Source organism: Alosa pseudoharengus, unplaced genomic scaffold (genome assembly GCF_046254945.1).
Source record: "Alosa pseudoharengus isolate Yale_2024_CS ecotype anadromous, Long Island Sound unplaced genomic scaffold, YU_APseudo_1.1 YU_APseudo_1.1_scf_12, whole genome shotgun sequence".
In the NCBI taxonomy this organism is placed as follows: Eukaryota; Metazoa; Chordata; class Actinopteri; order Clupeiformes; family Clupeidae; genus Alosa; species Alosa pseudoharengus.
This window is the reverse complement of record NW_027468587.1, coordinates 117,501-141,500: the sequence shown is the minus strand read 5'-3', so window position 1 is coordinate 141,500 and position 24,000 is coordinate 117,501. Positions and strand designations below refer to the sequence as shown.

General features: G+C 56.9%; 65 non-coding genes across 65 annotated transcripts; all 65 read left to right on the top strand.

The window, feature by feature from the left end:
- Positions 1-273: 273 nt before the first annotated feature.
- On the top strand, positions 274-345 carry trnah-gug (transfer RNA histidin (anticodon GUG)). The gene has a single exon. It is a non-coding gene; the product is annotated as a tRNA-His (tRNA).
- A 193-nt stretch (positions 346-538) lies between these two features.
- trnar-acg (transfer RNA arginine (anticodon ACG)) lies at positions 539-611 on the top strand. The gene has a single exon. It is a non-coding gene; the product is annotated as a tRNA-Arg (tRNA).
- Positions 612-823: 212 nt separating this feature from the next.
- On the top strand, positions 824-895 carry trnae-uuc (transfer RNA glutamic acid (anticodon UUC)). Its single transcript has one exon. It is a non-coding gene; the product is annotated as a tRNA-Glu (tRNA).
- Positions 896-1,360: 465 nt separating this feature from the next.
- On the top strand, positions 1,361-1,432 carry trnah-gug (transfer RNA histidin (anticodon GUG)). The gene has a single exon. It is a non-coding gene; the product is annotated as a tRNA-His (tRNA).
- Positions 1,433-1,625: 193 nt separating this feature from the next.
- On the top strand, positions 1,626-1,698 carry trnar-acg (transfer RNA arginine (anticodon ACG)). Its single transcript has one exon. It is a non-coding gene; the product is annotated as a tRNA-Arg (tRNA).
- Positions 1,699-1,910: 212 nt separating this feature from the next.
- Positions 1,911-1,982, top strand: trnae-uuc (transfer RNA glutamic acid (anticodon UUC)). The gene has a single exon. It is a non-coding gene; the product is annotated as a tRNA-Glu (tRNA).
- Positions 1,983-2,447: 465 nt separating this feature from the next.
- trnah-gug (transfer RNA histidin (anticodon GUG)) lies at positions 2,448-2,519 on the top strand. Its single transcript has one exon. It is a non-coding gene; the product is annotated as a tRNA-His (tRNA).
- A 193-nt stretch (positions 2,520-2,712) lies between these two features.
- Positions 2,713-2,785, top strand: trnar-acg (transfer RNA arginine (anticodon ACG)). The gene has a single exon. It is a non-coding gene; the product is annotated as a tRNA-Arg (tRNA).
- A 212-nt stretch (positions 2,786-2,997) lies between these two features.
- Positions 2,998-3,069, top strand: trnae-uuc (transfer RNA glutamic acid (anticodon UUC)). Its single transcript has one exon. It is a non-coding gene; the product is annotated as a tRNA-Glu (tRNA).
- A 465-nt stretch (positions 3,070-3,534) lies between these two features.
- Positions 3,535-3,606, top strand: trnah-gug (transfer RNA histidin (anticodon GUG)). Its single transcript has one exon. It is a non-coding gene; the product is annotated as a tRNA-His (tRNA).
- Positions 3,607-3,793: 187 nt separating this feature from the next.
- On the top strand, positions 3,794-3,866 carry trnar-acg (transfer RNA arginine (anticodon ACG)). The gene has a single exon. It is a non-coding gene; the product is annotated as a tRNA-Arg (tRNA).
- A 212-nt stretch (positions 3,867-4,078) lies between these two features.
- Positions 4,079-4,150, top strand: trnae-uuc (transfer RNA glutamic acid (anticodon UUC)). The gene has a single exon. It is a non-coding gene; the product is annotated as a tRNA-Glu (tRNA).
- Positions 4,151-4,615: 465 nt separating this feature from the next.
- On the top strand, positions 4,616-4,687 carry trnah-gug (transfer RNA histidin (anticodon GUG)). Its single transcript has one exon. It is a non-coding gene; the product is annotated as a tRNA-His (tRNA).
- A 193-nt stretch (positions 4,688-4,880) lies between these two features.
- trnar-acg (transfer RNA arginine (anticodon ACG)) lies at positions 4,881-4,953 on the top strand. The gene has a single exon. It is a non-coding gene; the product is annotated as a tRNA-Arg (tRNA).
- A 212-nt stretch (positions 4,954-5,165) lies between these two features.
- Positions 5,166-5,237, top strand: trnae-uuc (transfer RNA glutamic acid (anticodon UUC)). Its single transcript has one exon. It is a non-coding gene; the product is annotated as a tRNA-Glu (tRNA).
- Positions 5,238-5,702: 465 nt separating this feature from the next.
- On the top strand, positions 5,703-5,774 carry trnah-gug (transfer RNA histidin (anticodon GUG)). The gene has a single exon. It is a non-coding gene; the product is annotated as a tRNA-His (tRNA).
- Positions 5,775-5,967: 193 nt separating this feature from the next.
- On the top strand, positions 5,968-6,040 carry trnar-acg (transfer RNA arginine (anticodon ACG)). The gene has a single exon. It is a non-coding gene; the product is annotated as a tRNA-Arg (tRNA).
- Positions 6,041-6,252: 212 nt separating this feature from the next.
- On the top strand, positions 6,253-6,324 carry trnae-uuc (transfer RNA glutamic acid (anticodon UUC)). The gene has a single exon. It is a non-coding gene; the product is annotated as a tRNA-Glu (tRNA).
- Positions 6,325-6,789: 465 nt separating this feature from the next.
- Positions 6,790-6,861, top strand: trnah-gug (transfer RNA histidin (anticodon GUG)). The gene has a single exon. It is a non-coding gene; the product is annotated as a tRNA-His (tRNA).
- A 193-nt stretch (positions 6,862-7,054) lies between these two features.
- trnar-acg (transfer RNA arginine (anticodon ACG)) lies at positions 7,055-7,127 on the top strand. The gene has a single exon. It is a non-coding gene; the product is annotated as a tRNA-Arg (tRNA).
- A 212-nt stretch (positions 7,128-7,339) lies between these two features.
- trnae-uuc (transfer RNA glutamic acid (anticodon UUC)) lies at positions 7,340-7,411 on the top strand. The gene has a single exon. It is a non-coding gene; the product is annotated as a tRNA-Glu (tRNA).
- A 465-nt stretch (positions 7,412-7,876) lies between these two features.
- trnah-gug (transfer RNA histidin (anticodon GUG)) lies at positions 7,877-7,948 on the top strand. Its single transcript has one exon. It is a non-coding gene; the product is annotated as a tRNA-His (tRNA).
- Positions 7,949-8,135: 187 nt separating this feature from the next.
- Positions 8,136-8,208, top strand: trnar-acg (transfer RNA arginine (anticodon ACG)). Its single transcript has one exon. It is a non-coding gene; the product is annotated as a tRNA-Arg (tRNA).
- Positions 8,209-8,420: 212 nt separating this feature from the next.
- On the top strand, positions 8,421-8,492 carry trnae-uuc (transfer RNA glutamic acid (anticodon UUC)). Its single transcript has one exon. It is a non-coding gene; the product is annotated as a tRNA-Glu (tRNA).
- A 465-nt stretch (positions 8,493-8,957) lies between these two features.
- Positions 8,958-9,029, top strand: trnah-gug (transfer RNA histidin (anticodon GUG)). The gene has a single exon. It is a non-coding gene; the product is annotated as a tRNA-His (tRNA).
- A 193-nt stretch (positions 9,030-9,222) lies between these two features.
- Positions 9,223-9,295, top strand: trnar-acg (transfer RNA arginine (anticodon ACG)). The gene has a single exon. It is a non-coding gene; the product is annotated as a tRNA-Arg (tRNA).
- Positions 9,296-9,507: 212 nt separating this feature from the next.
- Positions 9,508-9,579, top strand: trnae-uuc (transfer RNA glutamic acid (anticodon UUC)). The gene has a single exon. It is a non-coding gene; the product is annotated as a tRNA-Glu (tRNA).
- A 465-nt stretch (positions 9,580-10,044) lies between these two features.
- trnah-gug (transfer RNA histidin (anticodon GUG)) lies at positions 10,045-10,116 on the top strand. Its single transcript has one exon. It is a non-coding gene; the product is annotated as a tRNA-His (tRNA).
- A 193-nt stretch (positions 10,117-10,309) lies between these two features.
- On the top strand, positions 10,310-10,382 carry trnar-acg (transfer RNA arginine (anticodon ACG)). The gene has a single exon. It is a non-coding gene; the product is annotated as a tRNA-Arg (tRNA).
- A 212-nt stretch (positions 10,383-10,594) lies between these two features.
- On the top strand, positions 10,595-10,666 carry trnae-uuc (transfer RNA glutamic acid (anticodon UUC)). Its single transcript has one exon. It is a non-coding gene; the product is annotated as a tRNA-Glu (tRNA).
- A 465-nt stretch (positions 10,667-11,131) lies between these two features.
- trnah-gug (transfer RNA histidin (anticodon GUG)) lies at positions 11,132-11,203 on the top strand. The gene has a single exon. It is a non-coding gene; the product is annotated as a tRNA-His (tRNA).
- A 193-nt stretch (positions 11,204-11,396) lies between these two features.
- trnar-acg (transfer RNA arginine (anticodon ACG)) lies at positions 11,397-11,469 on the top strand. Its single transcript has one exon. It is a non-coding gene; the product is annotated as a tRNA-Arg (tRNA).
- Positions 11,470-11,681: 212 nt separating this feature from the next.
- Positions 11,682-11,753, top strand: trnae-uuc (transfer RNA glutamic acid (anticodon UUC)). Its single transcript has one exon. It is a non-coding gene; the product is annotated as a tRNA-Glu (tRNA).
- A 730-nt stretch (positions 11,754-12,483) lies between these two features.
- Positions 12,484-12,556, top strand: trnar-acg (transfer RNA arginine (anticodon ACG)). The gene has a single exon. It is a non-coding gene; the product is annotated as a tRNA-Arg (tRNA).
- Positions 12,557-12,768: 212 nt separating this feature from the next.
- trnae-uuc (transfer RNA glutamic acid (anticodon UUC)) lies at positions 12,769-12,840 on the top strand. The gene has a single exon. It is a non-coding gene; the product is annotated as a tRNA-Glu (tRNA).
- Positions 12,841-13,305: 465 nt separating this feature from the next.
- On the top strand, positions 13,306-13,377 carry trnah-gug (transfer RNA histidin (anticodon GUG)). The gene has a single exon. It is a non-coding gene; the product is annotated as a tRNA-His (tRNA).
- Positions 13,378-13,570: 193 nt separating this feature from the next.
- On the top strand, positions 13,571-13,643 carry trnar-acg (transfer RNA arginine (anticodon ACG)). Its single transcript has one exon. It is a non-coding gene; the product is annotated as a tRNA-Arg (tRNA).
- A 212-nt stretch (positions 13,644-13,855) lies between these two features.
- On the top strand, positions 13,856-13,927 carry trnae-uuc (transfer RNA glutamic acid (anticodon UUC)). The gene has a single exon. It is a non-coding gene; the product is annotated as a tRNA-Glu (tRNA).
- A 465-nt stretch (positions 13,928-14,392) lies between these two features.
- Positions 14,393-14,464, top strand: trnah-gug (transfer RNA histidin (anticodon GUG)). The gene has a single exon. It is a non-coding gene; the product is annotated as a tRNA-His (tRNA).
- A 193-nt stretch (positions 14,465-14,657) lies between these two features.
- On the top strand, positions 14,658-14,730 carry trnar-acg (transfer RNA arginine (anticodon ACG)). The gene has a single exon. It is a non-coding gene; the product is annotated as a tRNA-Arg (tRNA).
- A 212-nt stretch (positions 14,731-14,942) lies between these two features.
- On the top strand, positions 14,943-15,014 carry trnae-uuc (transfer RNA glutamic acid (anticodon UUC)). The gene has a single exon. It is a non-coding gene; the product is annotated as a tRNA-Glu (tRNA).
- Positions 15,015-15,479: 465 nt separating this feature from the next.
- trnah-gug (transfer RNA histidin (anticodon GUG)) lies at positions 15,480-15,551 on the top strand. The gene has a single exon. It is a non-coding gene; the product is annotated as a tRNA-His (tRNA).
- Positions 15,552-15,744: 193 nt separating this feature from the next.
- Positions 15,745-15,817, top strand: trnar-acg (transfer RNA arginine (anticodon ACG)). Its single transcript has one exon. It is a non-coding gene; the product is annotated as a tRNA-Arg (tRNA).
- A 212-nt stretch (positions 15,818-16,029) lies between these two features.
- trnae-uuc (transfer RNA glutamic acid (anticodon UUC)) lies at positions 16,030-16,101 on the top strand. Its single transcript has one exon. It is a non-coding gene; the product is annotated as a tRNA-Glu (tRNA).
- Positions 16,102-16,566: 465 nt separating this feature from the next.
- On the top strand, positions 16,567-16,638 carry trnah-gug (transfer RNA histidin (anticodon GUG)). Its single transcript has one exon. It is a non-coding gene; the product is annotated as a tRNA-His (tRNA).
- Positions 16,639-16,831: 193 nt separating this feature from the next.
- Positions 16,832-16,904, top strand: trnar-acg (transfer RNA arginine (anticodon ACG)). The gene has a single exon. It is a non-coding gene; the product is annotated as a tRNA-Arg (tRNA).
- A 212-nt stretch (positions 16,905-17,116) lies between these two features.
- On the top strand, positions 17,117-17,188 carry trnae-uuc (transfer RNA glutamic acid (anticodon UUC)). The gene has a single exon. It is a non-coding gene; the product is annotated as a tRNA-Glu (tRNA).
- Positions 17,189-17,653: 465 nt separating this feature from the next.
- trnah-gug (transfer RNA histidin (anticodon GUG)) lies at positions 17,654-17,725 on the top strand. The gene has a single exon. It is a non-coding gene; the product is annotated as a tRNA-His (tRNA).
- A 193-nt stretch (positions 17,726-17,918) lies between these two features.
- Positions 17,919-17,991, top strand: trnar-acg (transfer RNA arginine (anticodon ACG)). Its single transcript has one exon. It is a non-coding gene; the product is annotated as a tRNA-Arg (tRNA).
- Positions 17,992-18,203: 212 nt separating this feature from the next.
- trnae-uuc (transfer RNA glutamic acid (anticodon UUC)) lies at positions 18,204-18,275 on the top strand. The gene has a single exon. It is a non-coding gene; the product is annotated as a tRNA-Glu (tRNA).
- Positions 18,276-18,740: 465 nt separating this feature from the next.
- trnah-gug (transfer RNA histidin (anticodon GUG)) lies at positions 18,741-18,812 on the top strand. Its single transcript has one exon. It is a non-coding gene; the product is annotated as a tRNA-His (tRNA).
- Positions 18,813-19,005: 193 nt separating this feature from the next.
- On the top strand, positions 19,006-19,078 carry trnar-acg (transfer RNA arginine (anticodon ACG)). The gene has a single exon. It is a non-coding gene; the product is annotated as a tRNA-Arg (tRNA).
- A 212-nt stretch (positions 19,079-19,290) lies between these two features.
- Positions 19,291-19,362, top strand: trnae-uuc (transfer RNA glutamic acid (anticodon UUC)). Its single transcript has one exon. It is a non-coding gene; the product is annotated as a tRNA-Glu (tRNA).
- A 465-nt stretch (positions 19,363-19,827) lies between these two features.
- Positions 19,828-19,899, top strand: trnah-gug (transfer RNA histidin (anticodon GUG)). Its single transcript has one exon. It is a non-coding gene; the product is annotated as a tRNA-His (tRNA).
- Positions 19,900-20,092: 193 nt separating this feature from the next.
- On the top strand, positions 20,093-20,165 carry trnar-acg (transfer RNA arginine (anticodon ACG)). The gene has a single exon. It is a non-coding gene; the product is annotated as a tRNA-Arg (tRNA).
- Positions 20,166-20,378: 213 nt separating this feature from the next.
- Positions 20,379-20,450, top strand: trnae-uuc (transfer RNA glutamic acid (anticodon UUC)). Its single transcript has one exon. It is a non-coding gene; the product is annotated as a tRNA-Glu (tRNA).
- Positions 20,451-20,915: 465 nt separating this feature from the next.
- On the top strand, positions 20,916-20,987 carry trnah-gug (transfer RNA histidin (anticodon GUG)). Its single transcript has one exon. It is a non-coding gene; the product is annotated as a tRNA-His (tRNA).
- A 193-nt stretch (positions 20,988-21,180) lies between these two features.
- On the top strand, positions 21,181-21,253 carry trnar-acg (transfer RNA arginine (anticodon ACG)). The gene has a single exon. It is a non-coding gene; the product is annotated as a tRNA-Arg (tRNA).
- Positions 21,254-21,466: 213 nt separating this feature from the next.
- On the top strand, positions 21,467-21,538 carry trnae-uuc (transfer RNA glutamic acid (anticodon UUC)). The gene has a single exon. It is a non-coding gene; the product is annotated as a tRNA-Glu (tRNA).
- A 465-nt stretch (positions 21,539-22,003) lies between these two features.
- On the top strand, positions 22,004-22,075 carry trnah-gug (transfer RNA histidin (anticodon GUG)). Its single transcript has one exon. It is a non-coding gene; the product is annotated as a tRNA-His (tRNA).
- A 193-nt stretch (positions 22,076-22,268) lies between these two features.
- On the top strand, positions 22,269-22,341 carry trnar-acg (transfer RNA arginine (anticodon ACG)). Its single transcript has one exon. It is a non-coding gene; the product is annotated as a tRNA-Arg (tRNA).
- A 212-nt stretch (positions 22,342-22,553) lies between these two features.
- Positions 22,554-22,625, top strand: trnae-uuc (transfer RNA glutamic acid (anticodon UUC)). Its single transcript has one exon. It is a non-coding gene; the product is annotated as a tRNA-Glu (tRNA).
- Positions 22,626-23,090: 465 nt separating this feature from the next.
- trnah-gug (transfer RNA histidin (anticodon GUG)) lies at positions 23,091-23,162 on the top strand. Its single transcript has one exon. It is a non-coding gene; the product is annotated as a tRNA-His (tRNA).
- A 193-nt stretch (positions 23,163-23,355) lies between these two features.
- trnar-acg (transfer RNA arginine (anticodon ACG)) lies at positions 23,356-23,428 on the top strand. The gene has a single exon. It is a non-coding gene; the product is annotated as a tRNA-Arg (tRNA).
- Positions 23,429-23,640: 212 nt separating this feature from the next.
- trnae-uuc (transfer RNA glutamic acid (anticodon UUC)) lies at positions 23,641-23,712 on the top strand. The gene has a single exon. It is a non-coding gene; the product is annotated as a tRNA-Glu (tRNA).
- Positions 23,713-24,000: the final 288 nt, after the last annotated feature.

Sequence of the window (24,000 nt, the reverse complement as noted above, 5' to 3'; positions counted from 1 at the left end):
TCAGCGTCTCTCCAACTCTTTCACACGCACATGTGTGCCGAGAGGCAGGGAAACGTCAGCGTTTGGCCATTTGTGGATTGGTGCCTGTGGGTCGAGGCGGGTGTTTGGTGTTTTCTGCAAATTAGCAGCACCCACAACTCGTTTACGGAGTGGAAACTGCAGCCGAGGAGTGCTCAGAGGAGCCAGCGCGAAACTCGTTAAAGGCTGGTCACAGAGCACACACTCTGAGAGAGGAGCTTTACTGCGGCCGGAAGAGCACGCAGCCCGTGGTTAGCCGTGATCGTATAGTGGTTAGTACTCTGCGTTGTGGCCGCAGCAACCCCGGTTCGAATCCGGGTCACGGCAGCTTTTGCACATTTCTGGATTATTGCCCTCAAGCCCGGGAAAAAGTGGGTGTGCAAAGCTGGACCTCGCCATGTCGGCTCATCTGTCTTCTTGAGGCTTAGGAAGAATGGAAGAATGCAGCTCTGCGCACCGTGCTGCTGTCGCATCGTCTCTGGAAACACACTGATCGCATGCTAGTCAGCTGGGTCTGTCAGGGCCAGTGGCGCAATGGATAACGCGTCTGACTACGGATCAGAAGATTCTAGGTTCGACTCCTGGCTGGCTCGGCGGCAACTTTTGACCCCGCGCCGGGAGGACCGCCACGCTGGGCTTCTGCCCTCTGCTGGCCAGTAGATTTGCCGCGGCCTTCAGTGGGCCTGCATGTCCTCTCTCGTCAAAAGCCAGTCAGTCGCTCCCGGACCTCAGTCACACTCCTTTCTGTCCAGCACAAATGCATGCGCGCCTTTGCTTTTTTACAAGACGGTGGCAGAGTGCCTCCTCCCATATGGTCTAGCGGTTAGGATTCCTGGTTTTCACCCAGGCGGCCCGGGTTCGACTCCCGGTATGGGAAGTGCTTTTGGCTTCCCGTCACTGTGGGCTCTTTCCCAGTAAAGCCCTCGGCTTAAGGCATTGCCCCCCAACAGTGCAGTCTGTCTCCACCTGCATGGGCTCTCCTTCACCTGCTGGACACCTTTCACATGGCTAAAGACTGTCTCCTTCAGCTTTGTGAACCGTGCCCTTCTTCAGCTGCTTTTCCCAGCCTTCAGCGTCTCTCCAACTCTTTCACACGCACATGTGTGCCGAGAGGCAGGGAAACGTCAGCGTTGGGCCATTTGTGGATTGGTGCCTGTGGGTCGAGGCGGGTGTTTGGTGTTTTCTGCAAATTAGCAGCACCCACAACTCGTTTACGGAGTGGAAACTGCAGCCGAGGAGTGCTCAGAGGAGCCAGCGCGAAACTCGTCAAAGGCTGGTCACAGAGCACACACTCTGAGAGAGGAGCTTTACTGCGGCCAGAAGAGCACGCAGCCCGTGGTTAGCCGTGATCGTATAGTGGTTAGTACTCTGCGTTGTGGCCGCAGCAACCCCGGTTCGAATCCGGGTCACGGCAGCTTTTGCACATTTCTGGATTATTGCCCTCAAGCCCGGGAAAAAGTGGGTGTGCAAAGCTGGACCTCGCCATGTCGGCTCATCTGTCTTCTTGAGGCTTAGGAAGAATGGAAGAATGCAGCTCTGCGCACCGTGCTGCTGTCGCATCGTCTCTGGAAACACACTGATCGCATGCTAGTCAGCTGGGTCTGTCAGGGCCAGTGGCGCAATGGATAACGCGTCTGACTACGGATCAGAAGATTCTAGGTTCGACTCCTGGCTGGCTCGGCGGCAACTTTTGACCCCGCGCCGGGAGGACCGCCACGCTGGCCTTCTGCCCTCTGCTGGCCAGTAGATTTGCCGCGGCCTTCAGTGGGCCTGCATGTCCTCTCTCGTCAAAAGCCAGTCAGCCGCTCCCGGACCTCAGTCACACTCCTTTCTGTCCAGCACAAATGCATGCGCGCCTTTGCTTTTCTACAAGACGGTGGCAGAGTGCCTCCTCCCATATGGTCTAGCGGTTAGGATTCCTGGTTTTCACCCAGGCGGCCCGGGTTCGACTCCCGGTATGGGAAGTGCTTTTGGCTTCCCGTCACTGTGGGCTCTTTCCCAGTAAAGCCCTCGGCTTAAGGCATTGCCCCCCAACAGTGCAGTCTGTCTCCACCTGCATGGGCTCTCCTTCACCTGCTGGACACCTTTCACATGGCTAAACACTGTCTCCTTCAGCTTTGTGAACCGTGCCCTTCTTCAGCTGCTTTTCCCAGCCTTCAGCGTCTCTCCAACTCTTTCACACGCACATGTGTGCCGAGAGGCAGGGAAACGTCAGCGTTTGGCCATTTGTGGATTGGTGCCTGTGGGTCGAGGCGGGTGTTTGGTGTTTTCTGCAAATTAGCAGCACCCACAACTCGTTTACGGAGTGGAAACTGCAGCCGAGGAGTGCTCAGAGGAGCCAGCGCGAAACTCGTCAAAGGCTGGTCACAGAGCACACACTCTGAGAGAGGAGCTTTACTGCGGCCGGAAGAGCACGCAGCCCGTGGTTAGCCGTGATCGTATAGTGGTTAGTACTCTGCGTTGTGGCCGCAGCAACCCCGGTTCGAATCCGGGTCACGGCAGCTTTTGCACATTTCTGGATTATTGCCCTCAAGCCCGGGAAAAAGTGGGTGTGCAAAGCTGGACCTCGCCATGTCGGCTCATCTGTCTTCTTGAGGCTTAGGAAGAATGGAAGAATGCAGCTCTGCGCACCGTGCTGCTGTCGCATCGTCTCTGGAAACACACTGATCGCATGCTAGTCAGCTGGGTCTGTCAGGGCCAGTGGCGCAATGGATAACGCGTCTGACTACGGATCAGAAGATTCTAGGCTCGACTCCTGGCTGGCTCGGCGGCAACTTTTGACCCCGCGCTGGGAGGACCGCCACGCTGGCCTTCTGCCCTCTGCTGGCCAGTAGATTTGCCGCGGCCTTCAGTGGGCCTGCATGTCCTCTCTCGTCAAAAGCCAGTCAGTCGCTCCCGGACCTCAGTCACACTCCTTTCTGTCCAGCACAAATGCATGCGCGCCTTTGCTTTTCTACAAGACGGTGGCAGAGTGCCTCCTCCCATATGGTCTAGCGGTTAGGATTCCTGGTTTTCACCCAGGCGGCCCGGGTTCGACTCCCGGTATGGGAAGTGCTTTTGGCTTCCCGTCACTGTGGGCTCTTTCCCAGTAAAGCCCTCGGCTTAAGGCATTGCCCCCCAACAGTGCAGTCTGTCTCCACCTGCATGGGCTCTCCTTCACCTGCTGGACACCTTTCACATGGCTAAAGACTGTCTCCTTCAGCTTTGTGAACCGTGCCCTTCTTCAGCTGCTTTTCCCAGCCTTCAGCGTCTCTCCAACTCTTTCACACGCACATGTGTGCCGAGAGGCAGGGAAACGTCAGCGTTTGGCCATTTGTGGATTGGTGCCTGTGGGTCGAGGCGGGTGTTTGGTGTTTTCTGCAAATTAGCAGCACCCACAACTCGTTTACGGAGTGGAAACTGCAGCCGAGGAGTGCTCAGAGGAGCCAGCGCGAAACTCGTCAAAGGCTGGTCACAGAGCACACACTCTGAGAGAGGAGCTTTACTGCGGCCGGAAGAGCACGCAGCCCGTGGTTAGCCGTGATCGTATAGTGGTTAGTACTCTGCGTTGTGGCCGCAGCAACCCCGGTTCGAATCCGGGTCACGGCAGCTTTTGCACATTTCTGGATTATTGCCCTCAAGCCCGGGAAAAAGTGGGTGTGCAAAGCTCGCCATGTCGGCTCATCTGTCTTCTTGAGGCTTAGGAAGAATGGAAGAATGCAGCTCTGCGCACCGTGCTGCTGTCGCATCGTCTCTGGAAACACACTGATCACATGCTAGTCAGCTGGGTCTGTCAGGGCCAGTGGCGCAATGGATAACGCGTCTGACTACGGATCAGAAGATTCTAGGTTCGACTCCTGGCTGGCTCGGCGGCAACTTTTGACCCCGCGCCGGGAGGACCGCCACGCTGGCCTTCTGCCCTCTGCTGGCCAGTAGATTTGCCGCGGCCTTCAGTGGGCCTGCATGTCCTCTCTCGTCAAAAGCCAGTCAGCCGCTCCCGGACCTCAGTCACACTCCTTTCTGTCCAGCACAAATGCATGCGCGCCTTTGCTTTTCTACAAGACGGTGGCAGAGTGCCTCCTCCCATATGGTCTAGCGGTTAGGATTCCTGGTTTTCACCCAGGCGGCCCGGGTTCGACTCCCGGTATGGGAAGTGCTTTTGGCTTCCCGTCACTGTGGGCTCTTTCCCAGTAAAGCCCTCGGCTTAAGGCATTGCCCCCCAACAGTGCAGTCTGTCTCCACCTGCATGGGCTCTCCTTCACCTGCTGGACACCTTTCACATGGCTAAAGACTGTCTCCTTCAGCTTTGTGAACCGTGCCCTTCTTCAGCTGCTTTTCCCAGCCTTCAGCGTCTCTCCAACTCTTTCACACGCACATGTGTGCCGAGAGGCAGGGAAACGTCAGCGTTTGGCCATTTGTGGATTGGTGCCTGTGGGTCGAGGCGGGTGTTTGGTGTTTTCTGCAAATTAGCAGCACCCACAACTCGTTTACGGAGTGGAAACTGCAGCCGAGGAGTGCTCAGAGGAGCCAGCGCGAAACTCGTTAAAGGCTGGTCACAGAGCACACACTCTGAGAGAGGAGCTTTACTGCGGCCGGAAGAGCACGCAGCCCGTGGTTAGCCGTGATCGTATAGTGGTTAGTACTCTGCGTTGTGGCCGCAGCAACCCCGGTTCGAATCCGGGTCACGGCAGCTTTTGCACATTTCTGGATTATTGCCCTCAAGCCCGGGAAAAAGTGGGTGTGCAAAGCTGGACCTCGCCATGTCGGCTCATCTGTCTTCTTGAGGCTTAGGAAGAATGGAAGAATGCAGCTCTGCGCACCGTGCTGCTGTCGCATCGTCTCTGGAAACACACTGATCGCATGCTAGTCAGCTGGGTCTGTCAGGGCCAGTGGCGCAATGGATAACGCGTCTGACTACGGATCAGAAGATTCTAGGTTCGACTCCTGGCTGGCTCGGCGGCAACTTTTGACCCCGCGCCGGGAGGACCGCCACGCTGGGCTTCTGCCCTCTGCTGGCCAGTAGATTTGCCGCGGCCTTCAGTGGGCCTGCATGTCCTCTCTCGTCAAAAGCCAGTCAGTCGCTCCCGGACCTCAGTCACACTCCTTTCTGTCCAGCACAAATGCATGCGCGCCTTTGCTTTTTTACAAGACGGTGGCAGAGTGCCTCCTCCCATATGGTCTAGCGGTTAGGATTCCTGGTTTTCACCCAGGCGGCCCGGGTTCGACTCCCGGTATGGGAAGTGCTTTTGGCTTCCCGTCACTGTGGGCTCTTTCCCAGTAAAGCCCTCGGCTTAAGGCATTGCCCCCCAACAGTGCAGTCTGTCTCCACCTGCATGGGCTCTCCTTCACCTGTTGGACACCTTTCACATGGCTAAAGACTGTCTCCTTCAGCTTTGTGAACCGTGCCCTTCTTCAGCTGCTTTTCCCAGCCTTCAGCGTCTCTCCAACTCTTTCACACGCACATGTGTGCCGAGAGGCAGGGAAACGTCAGCGTTGGGCCATTTGTGGATTGGTGCCTGTGGGTCGAGGCGGGTGTTTGGTGTTTTCTGCAAATTAGCAGCACCCACAACTCGTTTACGGAGTGGAAACTGCAGCCGAGGAGTGCTCAGAGGAGCCAGCGCGAAACTCGTCAAAGGCTGGTCACAGAGCACACACTCTGAGAGAGGAGCTTTACTGCGGCCAGAAGAGCACGCAGCCCGTGGTTAGCCGTGATCGTATAGTGGTTAGTACTCTGCGTTGTGGCCGCAGCAACCCCGGTTCGAATCCGGGTCACGGCAGCTTTTGCACATTTCTGGATTATTGCCCTCAAGCCCGGGAAAAAGTGGGTGTGCAAAGCTGGACCTCGCCATGTCGGCTCATCTGTCTTCTTGAGGCTTAGGAAGAATGGAAGAATGCAGCTCTGCGCACCGTGCTGCTGTCGCATCGTCTCTGGAAACACACTGATCGCATGCTAGTCAGCTGGGTCTGTCAGGGCCAGTGGCGCAATGGATAACGCGTCTGACTACGGATCAGAAGATTCTAGGTTCGACTCCTGGCTGGCTCGGCGGCAACTTTTGACCCCGCGCCGGGAGGACCGCCACGCTGGCCTTCTGCCCTCTGCTGGCCAGTAGATTTGCCGCGGCCTTCAGTGGGCCTGCATGTCCTCTCTCGTCAAAAGCCAGTCAGCCGCTCCCGGACCTCAGTCACACTCCTTTCTGTCCAGCACAAATGCATGCGCGCCTTTGCTTTTCTACAAGACGGTGGCAGAGTGCCTCCTCCCATATGGTCTAGCGGTTAGGATTCCTGGTTTTCACCCAGGCGGCCCGGGTTCGACTCCCGGTATGGGAAGTGCTTTTGGCTTCCCGTCACTGTGGGCTCTTTCCCAGTAAAGCCCTCGGCTTAAGGCATTGCCCCCCAACAGTGCAGTCTGTCTCCACCTGCATGGGCTCTCCTTCACCTGCTGGACACCTTTCACATGGCTAAACACTGTCTCCTTCAGCTTTGTGAACCGTGCCCTTCTTCAGCTGCTTTTCCCAGCCTTCAGCGTCTCTCCAACTCTTTCACACGCACATGTGTGCCGAGAGGCAGGGAAACGTCAGCGTTTGGCCATTTGTGGATTGGTGCCTGTGGGTCGAGGCGGGTGTTTGGTGTTTTCTGCAAATTAGCAGCACCCACAACTCGTTTACGGAGTGGAAACTGCAGCCGAGGAGTGCTCAGAGGAGCCAGCGCGAAACTCGTCAAAGGCTGGTCACAGAGCACACACTCTGAGAGAGGAGCTTTACTGCGGCCGGAAGAGCACGCAGCCCGTGGTTAGCCGTGATCGTATAGTGGTTAGTACTCTGCGTTGTGGCCGCAGCAACCCCGGTTCGAATCCGGGTCACGGCAGCTTTTGCACATTTCTGGATTATTGCCCTCAAGCCCGGGAAAAAGTGGGTGTGCAAAGCTGGACCTCGCCATGTCGGCTCATCTGTCTTCTTGAGGCTTAGGAAGAATGGAAGAATGCAGCTCTGCGCACCGTGCTGCTGTCGCATCGTCTCTGGAAACACACTGATCGCATGCTAGTCAGCTGGGTCTGTCAGGGCCAGTGGCGCAATGGATAACGCGTCTGACTACGGATCAGAAGATTCTAGGCTCGACTCCTGGCTGGCTCGGCGGCAACTTTTGACCCCGCGCTGGGAGGACCGCCACGCTGGCCTTCTGCCCTCTGCTGGCCAGTAGATTTGCCGCGGCCTTCAGTGGGCCTGCATGTCCTCTCTCGTCAAAAGCCAGTCAGTCGCTCCCGGACCTCAGTCACACTCCTTTCTGTCCAGCACAAATGCATGCGCGCCTTTGCTTTTCTACAAGACGGTGGCAGAGTGCCTCCTCCCATATGGTCTAGCGGTTAGGATTCCTGGTTTTCACCCAGGCGGCCCGGGTTCGACTCCCGGTATGGGAAGTGCTTTTGGCTTCCCGTCACTGTGGGCTCTTTCCCAGTAAAGCCCTCGGCTTAAGGCATTGCCCCCCAACAGTGCAGTCTGTCTCCACCTGCATGGGCTCTCCTTCACCTGCTGGACACCTTTCACATGGCTAAAGACTGTCTCCTTCAGCTTTGTGAACCGTGCCCTTCTTCAGCTGCTTTTCCCAGCCTTCAGCGTCTCTCCAACTCTTTCACACGCACATGTGTGCCGAGAGGCAGGGAAACGTCAGCGTTTGGCCATTTGTGGATTGGTGCCTGTGGGTCGAGGCGGGTGTTTGGTGTTTTCTGCAAATTAGCAGCACCCACAACTCGTTTACGGAGTGGAAACTGCAGCCGAGGAGTGCTCAGAGGAGCCAGCGCGAAACTCGTCAAAGGCTGGTCACAGAGCACACACTCTGAGAGAGGAGCTTTACTGCGGCCGGAAGAGCACGCAGCCCGTGGTTAGCCGTGATCGTATAGTGGTTAGTACTCTGCGTTGTGGCCGCAGCAACCCCGGTTCGAATCCGGGTCACGGCAGCTTTTGCACATTTCTGGATTATTGCCCTCAAGCCCGGGAAAAAGTGGGTGTGCAAAGCTCGCCATGTCGGCTCATCTGTCTTCTTGAGGCTTAGGAAGAATGGAAGAATGCAGCTCTGCGCACCGTGCTGCTGTCGCATCGTCTCTGGAAACACACTGATCACATGCTAGTCAGCTGGGTCTGTCAGGGCCAGTGGCGCAATGGATAACGCGTCTGACTACGGATCAGAAGATTCTAGGTTCGACTCCTGGCTGGCTCGGCGGCAACTTTTGACCCCGCGCCGGGAGGACCGCCACGCTGGCCTTCTGCCCTCTGCTGGCCAGTAGATTTGCCGCGGCCTTCAGTGGGCCTGCATGTCCTCTCTCGTCAAAAGCCAGTCAGCCGCTCCCGGACCTCAGTCACACTCCTTTCTGTCCAGCACAAATGCATGCGCGCCTTTGCTTTTCTACAAGACGGTGGCAGAGTGCCTCCTCCCATATGGTCTAGCGGTTAGGATTCCTGGTTTTCACCCAGGCGGCCCGGGTTCGACTCCCGGTATGGGAAGTGCTTTTGGCTTCCCGTCACTGTGGGCTCTTTCCCAGTAAAGCCCTCGGCTTAAGGCATTGCCCCCCAACAGTGCAGTCTGTCTCCACCTGCATGGGCTCTCCTTCACCTGCTGGACACCTTTCACATGGCTAAAGACTGTCTCCTTCAGCTTTGTGAACCGTGCCCTTCTTCAGCTGCTTTTCCCAGCCTTCAGCGTCTCTCCAACTCTTTCACACGCACATGTGTGCCGAGAGGCAGGGAAACGTCAGCGTTTGGCCATTTGTGGATTGGTGCCTGTGGGTCGAGGCGGGTGTTTGGTGTTTTCTGCAAATTAGCAGCACCCACAACTCGTTTACGGAGTGGAAACTGCAGCCGAGGAGTGCTCAGAGGAGCCAGCGCGAAACTCGTTAAAGGCTGGTCACAGAGCACACACTCTGAGAGAGGAGCTTTACTGCGGCCGGAAGAGCACGCAGCCCGTGGTTAGCCGTGATCGTATAGTGGTTAGTACTCTGCGTTGTGGCCGCAGCAACCCCGGTTCGAATCCGGGTCACGGCAGCTTTTGCACATTTCTGGATTATTGCCCTCAAGCCCGGGAAAAAGTGGGTGTGCAAAGCTGGACCTCGCCATGTCGGCTCATCTGTCTTCTTGAGGCTTAGGAAGAATGGAAGAATGCAGCTCTGCGCACCGTGCTGCTGTCGCATCGTCTCTGGAAACACACTGATCGCATGCTAGTCAGCTGGGTCTGTCAGGGCCAGTGGCGCAATGGATAACGCGTCTGACTACGGATCAGAAGATTCTAGGTTCGACTCCTGGCTGGCTCGGCGGCAACTTTTGACCCCGCGCCGGGAGGACCGCCACGCTGGGCTTCTGCCCTCTGCTGGCCAGTAGATTTGCCGCGGCCTTCAGTGGGCCTGCATGTCCTCTCTCGTCAAAAGCCAGTCAGTCGCTCCCGGACCTCAGTCACACTCCTTTCTGTCCAGCACAAATGCATGCGCGCCTTTGCTTTTTTACAAGACGGTGGCAGAGTGCCTCCTCCCATATGGTCTAGCGGTTAGGATTCCTGGTTTTCACCCAGGCGGCCCGGGTTCGACTCCCGGTATGGGAAGTGCTTTTGGCTTCCCGTCACTGTGGGCTCTTTCCCAGTAAAGCCCTCGGCTTAAGGCATTGCCCCCCAACAGTGCAGTCTGTCTCCACCTGCATGGGCTCTCCTTCACCTGTTGGACACCTTTCACATGGCTAAAGACTGTCTCCTTCAGCTTTGTGAACCGTGCCCTTCTTCAGCTGCTTTTCCCAGCCTTCAGCGTCTCTCCAACTCTTTCACACGCACATGTGTGCCGAGAGGCAGGGAAACGTCAGCGTTGGGCCATTTGTGGATTGGTGCCTGTGGGTCGAGGCGGGTGTTTGGTGTTTTCTGCAAATTAGCAGCACCCACAACTCGTTTACGGAGTGGAAACTGCAGCCGAGGAGTGCTCAGAGGAGCCAGCGCGAAACTCGTCAAAGGCTGGTCACAGAGCACACACTCTGAGAGAGGAGCTTTACTGCGGCCGGAAGAGCACGCAGCCCGTGGTTAGCCGTGATCGTATAGTGGTTAGTACTCTGCGTTGTGGCCGCAGCAACCCCGGTTCGAATCCGGGTCACGGCAGCTTTTGCACATTTCTGGATTATTGCCCTCAAGCCCGGGAAAAAGTGGGTGTGCAAAGCTGGACCTCGCCATGTCGGCTCATCTGTCTTCTTGAGGCTTAGGAAGAATGGAAGAATGCAGCTCTGCGCACCGTGCTGCTGTCGCATCGTCTCTGGAAACACACTGATCGCATGCTAGTCAGCTGGGTCTGTCAGGGCCAGTGGCGCAATGGATAACGCGTCTGACTACGGATCAGAAGATTCTAGGTTCGACTCCTGGCTGGCTCGGCGGCAACTTTTGACCCCGCGCCGGGAGGACCGCCACGCTGGCCTTCTGCCCTCTGCTGGCCAGTAGATTTGCCGCGGCCTTCAGTGGGCCTGCATGTCCTCTCTCGTCAAAAGCCAGTCAGCCGCTCCCGGACCTCAGTCACACTCCTTTCTGTCCAGCACAAATGCATGCGCGCCTTTGCTTTTCTACAAGACGGTGGCAGAGTGCCTCCTCCCATATGGTCTAGCGGTTAGGATTCCTGGTTTTCACCCAGGCGGCCCGGGTTCGACTCCCGGTATGGGAAGTGCTTTTGGCTTCCCGTCACTGTGGGCTCTTTCCCAGTAAAGCCCTCGGCTTAAGGCATTGCCCCCCAACAGTGCAGTCTGTCTCCACCTGCATGGGCTCTCCTTCACCTGCTGGACACCTTTCACATGGCTAAAGACTGTCTCCTTCAGCTTTGTGAACCGTGCCCTTCTTCAGCTGCTTTTCCCAGCCTTCAGCGTCTCTCCAACTCTTTCACACGCACATGTGTGCCGAGAGGCAGGGAAACGTCAGCGTTTGGCCATTTGTGGATTGGTGCCTGTGGGTCGAGGCGGGTGTTTGGTGTTTTCTGCAAATTAGCAGCACCCACAACTCGTTTACGGAGTGGAAACTGCAGCCGAGGAGTGCTCAGAGGAGCCAGCGCGAAACTCGTCAAAGGCTGGTCACAGAGCACACACTCTGAGAGAGGAGCTTTACTGCGGCCGGAAGAGCACGCAGCCCGTGGTTAGCCGTGATCGTATAGTGGTTAGTACTCTGCGTTGTGGCCGCAGCAACCCCGGTTCGAATCCGGGTCACGGCAGCTTTTGCACATTTCTGGATTATTGCCCTCAAGCCCGGGAAAAAGTGGGTGTGCAAAGCTGGACCTCGCCATGTCGGCTCATCTGTCTTCTTGAGGCTTAGGAAGAATGGAAGAATGCAGCTCTGCGCACCGTGCTGCTGTCGCATCGTCTCTGGAAACACACTGATCGCATGCTAGTCAGCTGGGTCTGTCAGGGCCAGTGGCGCAATGGATAACGCGTCTGACTACGGATCAGAAGATTCTAGGCTCGACTCCTGGCTGGCTCGGCGGCAACTTTTGACCCCGCGCCGGGAGGACCGCCACGCTGGCCTTCTGCCCTCTGCTGGCCGGTAGATTTGCCGCGGCCTTCAGTGGGCCTGCATGTCCTCTCTCGTCAAAAGCCAGTCAGTCGCTCCCGGACCTCAGTCACACTCCTTTCTGTCCAGCACAAATGCATGCGCGCCTTTGCTTTTCTACAAGACGGTGGCAGAGTGCCTCCTCCCATATGGTCTAGCGGTTAGGATTCCTGGTTTTCACCCAGGCGGCCCGGGTTCGACTCCCGGTATGGGAAGTGCTTTTGGCTTCCCGTCACTGTGGGCTCTTTCCCAGTAAAGCCCTCGGCTTAAGGCATTGCCCCCCAACAGTGCAGTCTGTCTCCACCTGCATGGGCTCTCCTTCACCTGCTGGACACCTTTCACATGGCTAAAGACTGTCTCCTTCAGCTTTGTGAACCGTGCCCTTCTTCAGCTGCTTTTCCCAGCCTTCAGCGTCTCTCCAACTCTTTCACACGCACATGTGTGCCGAGAGGCAGGGAAACGTCAGCGTTTGGCCATTTGTGGGTTGGTGCCTGTGGGTCGAGGCGGGTGTTTGGTGTTTTCTGCAAATTAGCAGCACCCACAACTCGTTTACGGAGTGGAAACTGCAGCCGAGGAGTGCTCAGAGGAGCCAGCGCGAAACTCGTCAAAGGCTGGTCACAGAGCACACACTCTGAGAGAGGAGCTTTACTGCGGCCGGAAGAGCACGCAGCCCGTGGTTAGCCGTGATCGTATAGTGGTTAGTACTCTGCGTTGTGGCCGCAGCAACCCCGGTTCGAATCTGGGTCACGGCAGCTTTTGCACATTTCTGGATTATTGCCCTCAAGCCCGGGAAAAAGTGGGTGTGCAAAGCTGGACCTCGCCATGTCGGCTCATCTGTCTTCTTGAGGCTTAGGAAGAATGGAAGAATGCAGCTCTGCGCACCGTGCTGCTGTCGCATCGTCTCTGGAAACACACTGATCGCATGCTAGTCAGCTGGGTCTGTCAGGGCCAGTGGCGCAATGGATAACGCGTCTGACTACGGATCAGAAGATTCTAGGTTCGACTCCTGGCTGGCTCGGCGGCAACTTTTGACCCCGCGCCGGGAGGACCGCCACGCTGGCCTTCTGCCCTCTGCTGGCCAGTAGATTTGCCGCGGCCTTCAGTGGGCCTGCATGTCCTCTCTCGTCAAAAGCCAGTCAGCCGCTCCCGGACCTCAGTCACACTCCTTTCTGTCCAGCACAAATGCATGCGCGCCTTTGCTTTTCTACAAGACGGTGGCAGAGTGCCTCCTCCCATATGGTCTAGCGGTTAGGATTCCTGGTTTTCACCCAGGTGGCCCGGGTTCGACTCCCGGTATGGGAAGTGCTTTTGGCTTCCCGTCACTGTGGGCTCTTTCCCAGTAAAGCCCTCGGCTTAAGGCATTGCCCCCCAACAGTGCAGTCTGTCTCCACCTGCATGGGCTCTCCTTCACCTGCTGGACACCTTTCACATGGCTAAAGACTGTCTCCTTCAGCTTTGTGAACCGTGCCCTTCTTCAGCTGCTTTTCCCAGCCTTCAGCGTCTCTCCAACTCTTTCACACGCACATGTGTGCCGAGAGGCAGGGAAACGTCAGCGTTTGGCCATTTGTGGATTGGTGCCTGTGGGTCGAGGCGGGTGTTTGGTGTTTTCTGCAAATTAGCAGCACCCACAACTCGTTTACGGAGTGGAAACTGCAGCCGAGGAGTGCTCAGAGGAGCCAGCGCGAAACTCGTCAAAGGCTGGTCACAGAGCACACACTCTGAGAGAGGAGCTTTACTGCGGCCGGAAGAGCACGCAGCCCGTGGTTAGCCGTGATCGTATAGTGGTTAGTACTCTGCGTTGTGGCCGCAGCAACCCCGGTTCGAATCCGGGTCACGGCAGCTTTTGCACATTTCTGGATTATTGCCCTCAAGCCCGGGAAAAAGTGGGTGTGCAAAGCTGGACCTCGCCATGTCGGCTCATCTGTCTTCTTGAGGCTTAGGAAGAATGGAAGAATGCAGCTCTGCGCACCGTGCTGCTGTCGCATCGTCTCTGGAAACACACTGATCGCATGCTAGTCAGCTGGGTCTGTCAGGGCCAGTGGCGCAATGGATAACGCGTCTGACTACGGATCAGAAGATTCTAGGTTCGACTCCTGGCTGGCTCGGCGGCAACTTTTGACCCCGCGCCGGGAGGACCGCCACGCTGGCCTTCTGCCCTCTGCTGGCCAGTAGATTTGCCGCGGCCTTCAGTGGGCCTGCATGTCCTCTCTCGTCAAAAGCCAGTCAGCCGCTCCCGGACCTCAGTCACACTCCTTTCTGTCCAGCACAAATGCATGCGCGCCTTTGCTTTTCTACAAGACGGTGGCAGAGTGCCTCCTCCCATATGGTCTAGCGGTTAGGATTCCTGGTTTTCACCCAGGCGGCCCGGGTTCGACTCCCGGTATGGGAAGTGCTTTTGGCTTCCCGTCACTGTGGGCTCTTTCCCAGTAAAGCCCTCGGCTTAAGGCATTGCCCCCCAACAGTGCAGTCTGTCTCCACCTGCATGGGCTCTCCTTCACCTGCTGGACACCTTTCACATGGCTAAAGACTGTCTCCTTCAGCTTTGTGAACCGTGCCCTTCTTCAGCTGCTTTTCCCAGCCTTCAGCGTCTCTCCAACTCTTTCACACGCACATGTGTGCCGAGAGGCAGGGAAACGTCAGCGTTTGGCCATTTGTGGATTGGTGCCTGTGGGTCGAGGCGGGTGTTTGGTGTTTTCTGCAAATTAGCAGCACCCACAACTCGTTTACGGAGTGGAAACTGCAGCCGAGGAGTGCTCAGAGGAGCCAGCGCGAAACTCGTCAAAGGCTGGTCACAGAGCACACACTCTGAGAGAGGAGCTTTACTGCGGCCGGAAGAGCACGCAGCCCGTGGTTAGCCGTGATCGTATAGTGGTTAGTACTCTGCGTTGTGGCCGCAGCAACCCCGGTTCGAATCCGGGTCACGGCAGCTTTTGCACATTTCTGGATTATTGCCCTCAAGCCCGGGAAAAAGTGGGTGTGCAAAGCTGGACCTCGCCATGTCGGCTCATCTGTCTTCTTGAGGCTTAGGAAGAATGGAAGAATGCAGCTCTGCGCACCGTGCTGCTGTCGCATCGTCTCTGGAAACACACTGATCGCATGCTAGTCAGCTGGGTCTGTCAGGGCCAGTGGCGCAATGGATAACGCGTCTGACTACGGATCAGAAGATTCTAGGCTCGACTCCTGGCTGGCTCGGCGGCAACTTTTGACCCCGCGCCGGGAGGACCGCCACGCTGGCCTTCTGCCCTCTGCTGGCCAGTAGATTTGCCGCGGCCTTCAGTGGGCCTGCATGTCCTCTCTCGTCAAAAGCCAGTCAGTCGCTCCCGGACCTCAGTCACACTCCTTTCTGTCCAGCACAAATGCATGCGCGCCTTTGCTTTTCTACAAGACGGTGGCAGAGTGCCTCCTCCCATATGGTCTAGCGGTTAGGATTCCTGGTTTTCACCCAGGCGGCCCGGGTTCGACTCCCGGTATGGGAAGTGCTTTTGGCTTCCCGTCACTGTGGGCTCTTTCCCAGTAAAGCCCTCGGCTTAAGGCATTGCCCCCCAACAGTGCAGTCTGTCTCCACCTGCATGGGCTCTCCTTCACCTGCTGGACACCTTTCACATGGCTAAAGACTGTCTCCTTCAGCTTTGTGAACCGTGCCCTTCTTCAGCTGCTTTTCCCAGCCTTCAGCGTCTCTCCAACTCTTTCACACGCACATGTGTGCCGAGAGGCAGGGAAACGTCAGCGTTTGGCCATTTGTGGATTGGTGCCTGTGGGTCGAGGCGGGTGTTTGGTGTTTTCTGCAAATTAGCAGCACCCACAACTCGTTTACGGAGTGGAAACTGCAGCCGAGGAGTGCTCAGAGGAGCCAGCGCGAAACTCGTCAAAGGCTGGTCACAGAGCACACACTCTGAGAGAGGAGCTTTACTGCGGCCGGAAGAGCACGCAGCCCGTGGTTAGCCGTGATCGTATAGTGGTTAGTACTCTGCGTTGTGGCCGCAGCAACCCCGGTTCGAATCCGGGTCACGGCAGCTTTTGCACATTTCTGGATTATTGCCCTCAAGCCCGGGAAAAAGTGGGTGTGCAAAGCTGGACCTCGCCATGTCGGCTCATCTGTCTTCTTGAGGCTTAGGAAGAATGGAAGAATGCAGCTCTGCGCACCGTGCTGCTGTCGCATCGTCTCTGGAAACACACTGATCGCATGCTAGTCAGCTGGGTCTGTCAGGGCCAGTGGCGCAATGGATAACGCGTCTGACTACGGATCAGAAGATTCTAGGTTCGACTCCTGGCTGGCTCGGCGGCAACTTTTGACCCCGCGCCGGGAGGACCGCCACGCTGGCCTTCTGCCCTCTGCTGGCCAGTAGATTTGCCGCGGCCTTCAGTGGGCCTGCATGTCCTCTCTCGTCAAAAGCCAGTCAGCCGCTCCCGGACCTCAGTCACACTCCTTTCTGTCCAGCACAAATGCATGCGCGCCTTTGCTTTTCTACAAGACGGTGGCAGAGTGCCTCCTCCCATATGGTCTAGCGGTTAGGATTCCTGGTTTTCACCCAGGCGGCCCGGGTTCGACTCCCGGTATGGGAAGTGCTTTTGGCTTCCCGTCACTGTGGGCTCTTTCCCAGTAAAGCCCTCGGCTTAAGGCATTGCCCCCCAACAGTGCAGTCTGTCTCCACCTGCATGGGCTCTCCTTCACCTGCTGGACACCTTTCACATGGCTAAAGACTGTCTCCTTCAGCTTTGTGAACCGTGCCCTTCTTCAGCTGCTTTTCCCAGCCTTCAGCGTCTCTCCAACTCTTTCACACGCACATGTGTGCCGAGAGGCAGGGAAACGTCAGCGTTTGGCCATTTGTGGATTGGTGCCTGTGGGTCGAGGCGGGTGTTTGGTGTTTTCTGCAAATTAGCAGCACCCACAACTCGTTTACGGAGTGGAAACTGCAGCCGAGGAGTGCTCAGAGGAGCCAGCGCGAAACTCGTCAAAGGCTGGTCACAGAGCACACACTCTGAGAGAGGAGCTTTACTGCGGCCGGAAAAGCACGCAGCCCGTGGTTAGCCGTGATCGTATAGTGGTTAGTACTCTGCGTTGTGGCCGCAGCAACCCCGGTTCGAATCCGGGTCACGGCAGCTTTTGCACATTTCTGGATTATTGCCCTCAAGCCCGGGAAAAAGTGGGTGTGCAAAGCTGGACCTCGCCATGTCGGCTCATCTGTCTTCTTGAGGCTTAGGAAGAATGGAAGAATGCAGCTCTGCGCACCGTGCTGCTGTCGCATCGTCTCTGGAAACACACTGATCGCATGCTAGTCAGCTGGGTCTGTCAGAGCCAGTGGCGCAATGGATAACGCGTCTGACTACGGATCAGAAGATTCTAGGTTCGACTCCTGGCTGGCTCGGCGGCAACTTTTGACCCCGTGCCGGGAGGACCGCCACGCTGGCCTTCTGCCCTCTGCTGGCCAGTAGATTTGCCGCGGCCTTCAGTGGGCCTGCATGTCCTCTCTCGTCAAAAGCCAGTCAGCCGCTCCCGGACCTCAGTCACACTCCTTTCTGTCCAGCACAAATGCATGCGCGCCTTTGCTTTTCTACAAGACGGTGGCAGAGTGCCTCCTCCCATATGGTCTAGCGGTTAGGATTCCTGGTTTTCACCCAGGCGGCCCGGGTTCGACTCCCGGTATGGGAAGTGCTTTTGGCTTCCCGTCACTGTGGGCTCTTTCCCAGTAAAGCCCTCGGCTTAAGGCATTGCCCCCCAACAGTGCAGTCTGTCTCCACCTGCATGGGCTCTCCTTCACCTGCTGGACACCTTTCACATGGCTAAAGACTGTCTCCTTCAGCTTTGTGAACCGTGCCCTTCTTCAGCTGCTTTTCCCAGCCTTCAGCGTCTCTCCAACTCTTTCACACGCACATGTGTGCCGAGAGGCAGGGAAACGTCAGCGTTTGGCCATTTGTGGATTGGTGCCTGTGGGTCGAGGCGGGTGTTTGGTGTTTTCTGCAAATTAGCAGCACCCACAACTCGTTTACGGAGTGGAAACTGCAGCCGAGGAGTGCTCAGAGGAGCCAGCGCGAAACTCGTCAAAGGCTGGTCACAGAGCACACACTCTGAGAGAGGAGCTTTACTGCGGCCGGAAAAGCACGCAGCCCGTGGTTAGCCGTGATCGTATAGTGGTTAGTACTCTGCGTTGTGGCCGCAGCAACCCCGGTTCGAATCCGGGTCACGGCAGCTTTTGCACATTTCTGGATTATTGCCCTCAAGCCCGGGAAAAAGTGGGTGTGCAAAGCTGGACCTCGCCATGTCGGCTCATCTGTCTTCTTGAGGCTTAGGAAGAATGGAAGAATGCAGCTCTGCGCACCGTGCTGCTGTCGCATCGTCTCTGGAAACACACTGATCGCATGCTAGTCAGCTGGGTCTGTCAGGGCCAGTGGCGCAATGGATAACGCGTCTGACTACGGATCAGAAGATTCTAGGTTCGACTCCTGGCTGGCTCGGCGGCAACTTTTGACCCCGTGCCGGGAGGACCGCCACGCTGGCCTTCTGCCCTCTGCTGGCCAGTAGATTTGCCGCGGCCTTCAGTGGGCCTGCATGTCCTCTCTCGTCAAAAGCCAGTCAGCCGCTCCCGGACCTCAGTCACACTCCTTTCTGTCCAGCACAAATGCATGCGCGCCTTTGCTTTTCTACAAGACGGTGGCAGAGTGCCTCCTCCCATATGGTCTAGCGGTTAGGATTCCTGGTTTTCACCCAGGCGGCCCGGGTTCGACTCCCGGTATGGGAAGTGCTTTTGGCTTCCCGTCACTGTGGGCTCTTTCCCAGTAAAGCCCTCGGCTTAAGGCATTGCCCCCCAACAGTGCAGTCTGTCTCCACCTGCATGGGCTCTCCTTCACCTGCTGGACACCTTTCACATGGCTAAAGACTGTCTCCTTCAGCTTTGTGAACCGTGCCCTTCTTCAGCTGCTTTTCCCAGCCTTCAGCGTCTCTCCAACTCTTTCACACGCACATGTGTGCCGAGAGGCAGGGAAACGTCAGCGTTTGGCCATTTGTGGATTGGTGCCTGTGGGTCGAGGCGGGTGTTTGGTGTTTTCTGCAAATTAGCAGCACCCACAACTCGTTTACGGAGTGGAAACTGCAGCCGAGGAGTGCTCAGAGGAGCCAGCGCGAAACTCGTCAAAGGCTGGTCACAGAGCACACACTCTGAGAGAGGAGCTTTACTGCGGCCGAAAGAGCACGCAGCCCGTGGTTAGCCGTGATCGTATAGTGGTTAGTACTCTGCGTTGTGGCCGCAGCAACCCCGGTTCGAATCCGGGTCACGGCAGCTTTTGCACATTTCTGGATTATTGCCCTCAAGCCCGGGAAAAAGTGGGTGTGCAAAGCTGGACCTCGCCATGTCGGCTCATCTGTCTTCTTGAGGCTTAGGAAGAATGGAAGAATGCAGCTCTGCGCACCGTGCTGCTGTCGCATCGTCTCTGGAAACACACTGATCGCATGCTAGTCAGCTGGGTCTGTCAGGGCCAGTGGCGCAATGGATAACGCGTCTGACTACGGATCAGAAGATTCTAGGCTCGACTCCTGGCTGGCTCGGCGGCAACTTTTGACCCCGCGCCGGGAGGACCGCCACGCTGGCCTTCTGCCCTCTGCTGGCCAGTAGATTTGCCGCGGCCTTCAGTGGGCCTGCATGTCCTCTCTCGTCAAAAGCCAGTCAGTCGCTCCCGGACCTCAGTCACACTCCTTTCTGTCCAGCACAAATGCATGCGCGCCTTTGCTTTTCTACAAGACGGTGGCAGAGTGCCTCCTCCCATATGGTCTAGCGGTTAGGATTCCTGGTTTTCACCCAGGCGCCCCGGGTTCGACTCCCGGTATGGGAAGTGCTTTTGGCTTCCCGTCACTGTGGGCTCTTTCCCAGTAAAGCCCTCGGCTTAAGGCATTGCCCCCCAACAGTGCAGTCTGTCTCCACCTGCATGGGCTCTCCTTCACCTGCTGGACACCTTTCACATGGCTAAAGACTGTCTCCTTCAGCTTTGTGAACCGTGCCCTTCTTCAGCTGCTTTTCCCAGCCTTCAGCGTCTCTCCAACTCTTTCACACGCACATGTGTGCCGAGAGGCAGGGAAACGTCAGCGTTTGGCCATTTGTGGATTGGTGCCTGTGGGTCGAGGCGGGTGTTTGGTGTTTTCTGCAAATTAGCAGCACCCACAACTCGTTTACGGAGTGGAAACTGCAGCCGAGGAGTGCTCAGAGGAGCCAGCGCGAAACTCGTCAAAGGCTGGTCACAGAGCACACACTCTGAGAGAGGAGCTTTACTGCGGCCGGAAGAGCACGCAGCCCGTGGTTAGCCGTGATCGTATAGTGGTTAGTACTCTGCGTTGTGGCCGCAGCAACCCCGGTTCGAATCCGGGTCACGGCAGCTTTTGCACATTTCTGGATTATTGCCCTCAAGCCCGGGAAAAAGTGGGTGTGCAAAGCTGGACCTCGCCATGTCGGCTCATCTGTCTTCTTGAGGCTTAGGAAGAATGGAAGAATGCAGCTCTGCGCACCGTGCTGCTGTCGCATCGTCTCTGGAAACACACTGATCGCATGCTAGTCAGCTGGGTCTGTCAGGGCCAGTGGCGCAATGGATAACGCGTCTGACTACGGATCAGAAGATTCTAGGTTCGACTCCTGGCTGGCTCGGCGGCAACTTTTGACCCCGCGCCGGGAGGACCGCCACGCTGGCCTTCTGCCCTCTGCTGGCCAGTAGATTTTTCCGCGGCCTTCAGTGGGCCTGCATGTCCTCTCTCGTCAAAAGCCAGTCAGCCGCTCCAGGACCTCAGTCACACTCCTTTCTGTCCAGCACAAATGCATGCGCGCCTTTGCTTTTCTACAAGACGGTGGCAGAGTGCCTCCTCCCATATGGTCTAGCGGTTAGGATTCCTGGTTTTCACCCAGGCGGCCCGGGTTCGACTCCCGGTATGGGAAGTGCTTTTGGCTTCCCGTCACTGTGGGCTCTTTCCCAGTAAAGCCCTCGGCTTAAGGCATTGCCCCCCAACAGTGCAGTCTGTCTCCACCTGCATGGGCTCTCCTTCACCTGCTGGACACCTTTCACATGGCTAAAGACTGTCTCCTTCAGCTTTGTGAACCGTGCCCTTCTTCAGCTGCTTTTCCCAGCCTTCAGCGTCTCTCCAACTCTTTCACACGCACATGTGTGCCGAGAGGCAGGGAAACGTCAGCGTTTGGCCATTTGTGGATTGGTGCCTGTGGGTCGAGGCGGGTGTTTGGTGTTTTCTGCAAATTAGCAGCACCCACAACTCGTTTACGGAGTGGAAACTGCAGCCGAGGAGTGCTCAGAGGAGCCAGCGCGAAACTCGTCAAAGGCTGGTCACAGAGCACACACTCTGAGAGAGGAGCTTTACTGCGGCCGGAAGAGCACGCAGCCCGTGGTTAGCCGTGATCGTATAGTGGTTAGTACTCTGCGTTGTGGCCGCAGCAACCCCGGTTCGAATCCGGGTCACGGCAGCTTTTGCACATTTCTGGATTATTGCCCTCAAGCCCGGGAAAAAGTGGGTGTGCAAAGCTGGACCTCGCCATGTCGGCTCATCTGTCTTCTTGAGGCTTAGGAAGAATGGAAGAATGCAGCTCTGCGCACCGTGCTGCTGTCGCATCGTCTCTGGAAACACACTGATCGCATGCTAGTCAGCTGGGTCTGTCAGGGCCAGTGGCGCAATGGATAACGCGTCTGACTACGGATCAGAAGATTCTAGGTTCGACTCCTGGCTGGCTCGGCGGCAACTTTTGACCCCGCGCCGGGAGGACCGCCACGCTGGCCTTCTGCCCTCTGCTGGCCAGTAGATTTTTCCGCGGCCTTCAGTGGGCCTGCATGTCCTCTCTCGTCAAAAGCCAGTCAGCCGCTCCCGGACCTCAGTCACACTCCTTTCTGTCCAGCACAAATGCATGCGCGCCTTTGCTTTTCTACAAGACGGTGGCAGAGTGCCTCCTCCCATATGGTCTAGCGGTTAGGATTCCTGGTTTTCACCCAGGCGGCCCGGGTTCGACTCCCGGTATGAGAAGTGCTTTTGGCTTCCCGTCACTGTGGGCTCTTTCCCAGTAAAGCCCTCGGCTTAAGGCATTGCCCCCCAACAGTGCAGTCTGTCTCCACCTGCATGGGCTCTCCTTCACCTGCTGGACACCTTTCACATGGCTAAAGACTGTCTCCTTCAGCTTTGTGAACCGTGCCCTTCTTCAGCTGCTTTTCCCAGCCTTCAGCGTCTCTCCAACTCTTTCACACGCACATGTGTGCCGAGAGGCAGGGAAACGTCAGCGTTTGGCCATTTGTGGATTGGTGCCTGTGGGTCGAGGCGGGTGTTTGGTGTTTTCTGCAAATTAGCAGCACCCACAACTCGTTTACGGAGTGGAAACTGCAGCCGAGGAGTGCTCAGAGGAGCCAGCGCGAAACTCGTCAAAGGCTGGTCACAGAGCACACACTCTGAGAGAGGAGCTTTACTGCGGCCGGAAAAGCACGCAGCCCGTGGTTAGCCGTGATCGTATAGTGGTTAGTACTCTGCGTTGTGGCCGCAGCAACCCCGGTTCGAATCCGGGTCACGGCAGCTTTTGCACATTTCTGGATTATTGCCCTCAAGCCCGGGAAAAAGTGGGTGTGCAAAGCTGGACCTCGCCATGTCGGCTCATCTGTCTTCTTGAGGCTTAGGAAGAATGGAAGAATGCAGCTCTGCGCACCGTGCTGCTGTCGCATCGTCTCTGGAAACACACTGATCGCATGCTAGTCAGCTGGGTCTGTCAGGGCCAGTGGCGCAATGGATAACGCGTCTGACTACGGATCAGAAGATTCTAGGTTCGACTCCTGGCTGGCTCGGCGGCAACTTTTGACCCCGTGCCGGGAGGACCGCCACGCTGGCCTTCTGCCCTCTGCTGGCCAGTAGATTTGCCGCGGCCTTCAGTGGGCCTGCATGTCCTCTCTCGTCAAAAGCCAGTCAGCCGCTCCCGGACCTCAGTCACACTCCTTTCTGTCCAGCACAAATGCATGCGCGCCTTTGCTTTTCTACAAGACGGTGGCAGAGTGCCTCCTCCCATATGGTCTAGCGGTTAGGATTCCTGGTTTTCACCCAGGCGGCCCGGGTTCGACTCCCGGTATGGGAAGTGCTTTTGGCTTCCCGTCACTGTGGGCTCTTTCCCAGTAAAGCCCTCGGCTTAAGGCATTGCCCCCCAACAGTGCAGTCTGTCTCCACCTGCATGGGCTCTCCTTCACCTGCTGGACACCTTTCACATGGCTAAAGACTGTCTCCTTCAGCTTTGTGAACCGTGCCCTTCTTCAGCTGCTTTTCCCAGCCTTCAGCGTCTCTCCAACTCTTTCACACGCACATGTGTGCCGAGAGGCAGGGAAACGTCAGCGTTTGGCCATTTGTGGATTGGTGCCTGTGGGTCGAGGCGGGTGTTTGGTGTTTTCTGCAAATTAGCAGCACCCACAACTCGTTTACGGAGTGGAAACTGCAGCCGAGGAGTGCTCAGAGGAGCCAGCGCGAAACTCGTCAAAGGCTGGTCACAGAGCACACACTCTGAGAGAGGAGCTTTACTGCGGCCGAAAGAGCACGCAGCCCGTGGTTAGCCGTGATCGTATAGTGGTTAGTACTCTGCGTTGTGGCCGCAGCAACCCCGGTTCGAATCCGGGTCACGGCAGCTTTTGCACATTTCTGGATTATTGCCCTCAAGCCCGGGAAAAAGTGGGTGTGCAAAGCTGGACCTCGCCATGTCGGCTCATCTGTCTTCTTGAGGCTTAGGAAGAATGGAAGAATGCAGCTCTGCGCACCGTGCTGCTGTCGCATCGTCTCTGGAAACACACTGATCGCATGCTAGTCAGCTGGGTCTGTCAGGGCCAGTGGCGCAATGGATAACGCGTCTGACTACGGATCAGAAGATTCTAGGCTCGACTCCTGGCTGGCTCGGCGGCAACTTTTGACCCCGCGCCGGGAGGACCGCCACGCTGGCCTTCTGCCCTCTGCTGGCCAGTAGATTTGCCGCGGCCTTCAGTGGGCCTGCATGTCCTCTCTCGTCAAAAGCCAGTCAGTCGCTCCCGGACCTCAGTCACACTCCTTTCTGTCCAGCACAAATGCATGCGCGCCTTTGCTTTTCTACAAGACGGTGGCAGAGTGCCTCCTCCCATATGGTCTAGCGGTTAGGATTCCTGGTTTTCACCCAGGCCCCCCGGGTTCGACTCCCGGTATGGGAAGTGCTTTTGGCTTCCCGTCACTGTGGGCTCTTTCCCAGTAAAGCCCTCGGCTTAAGGCATTGCCCCCCAACAGTGCAGCCTGTCTCCACCTGCATGGGCTCTCCTTCACCTGCTGGACACCTTTCACATGGCTAAAGACTGTCTCCTTCAGCTTTGTGAACCGTGCCCTTCTTCAGCTGCTTTTCCCAGCCTTCAGCGTCTCTCCAACTCTTTCACACGCACATGTGTGCCGAGAGGCAGGGAAACGTCAGCGTTTGGCCATTTGTGGATTGGTGCCTGTGGGTCGAG